Raw genomic sequence first — 1,256 nt, 5'->3', positions numbered from 1 at the left:
TCCATCCATCCATGCACTTCAAACAAATATAAACACTGAAGTTACACTTGAAGTAAAGTACAGATAGATGATGAATGTCCATGACAGCCCTGTGGATCGTCCTCTGGGACCCTGAACCGTGAGGACGGAGCTGTTAGTTGCTGGGGGGGGGGGGGGGGGGGTTGAGGAGCAGATGTTAAAACGCAGTGTGAAGCTTTAACACATCAAGTCGTATCCTGACTCTGGATGTTCGACCTCATGTTGCGTTGACAGTAAAGAACAAACGCACACGAGGACCGGGCGTTAGCCTGCTGCTCCTCCGCTCTCCTGCAGGGGGCAGATGTTAGCTCAACGCTGTGGCATTCTGGGTGGGAGTGGGGGGGTTGGGGGTGGTTAGGAACCTCCTCCCACTCAGAGTGACTCAGGCGTGAGGGCGTGAACTTGAATGACATCACAGTGACCAGCCAATCACAACACACAGTGGCAGATTTCCCAAAACGTCCGCTGGCAAAGTCTTACAGTTTTTATTTTTGTCCAATCAGAGTAAAGCATCAGATGCTGGTGAGAACGACCGGATCCACTTTGACCTCGAGCGTTTTGGGAAACACAGAAGATCACATGACGCTGGAAGCAGGGTGTCAATCAGCCAATCAGCTTTATGCTTTACCTGTCGGTCCTCCTCTCCTGCTATTGGCTGGAAGAGGTCTCTGCACACCAGACACAGAGGTAGATACACACATGAGAGGAAATTACCCAGAGTTCCACACTCACACCTGAAGAATTACAGGAAATGAAATGAAACCCGAACAGGAACCAGGTCCTGGTTTTAGACTCGTCGGGTTCTGAGGAACTTTTCACACCTGCTGTTCAGAGTGTGAAGGTGTGAAAGGTTCCTGGGTCACATCTCAACCAGTCAGCTGACCAGTTCATCAGAGTCAAGACCCCAGAGGCTTCAGCTGGTCCAGGTTCTACTGGAACCTTCTGACAACCCACTGTCTGAGTTCATTTCATTTACTATGAGATCCACAGAAACTTCACTTTCAGTTCCAGTCAAATGATTTTATCACAGAAGAAAGAAATATTATAATTTACCTTGAAAATGTTCTCACAAAAATCTGTTTTAATAAAAGTTGAAGGAGTGAGAGTCTGATGACACAGTGTGAGGTCGCTGAAACTCGGACTCACTTAGGAATGTGTGTTATTACAGAGTCTAGTGAGGACGCCTCAGGTCTCCTGTTGTGTGTGTGTGTCTCTGTGTGTGTGTGTGTGTGTCTCAC

This window comes from Pleuronectes platessa, chromosome 17, assembly GCF_947347685.1.
Source record: "Pleuronectes platessa chromosome 17, fPlePla1.1, whole genome shotgun sequence".
Lineage (NCBI taxonomy): Eukaryota > Metazoa > Chordata > Actinopteri > Pleuronectiformes > Pleuronectidae > Pleuronectes > Pleuronectes platessa.
The sequence above is the reverse complement of the archived record's forward strand: the minus strand, read 5'-3'. Positions refer to the sequence as shown.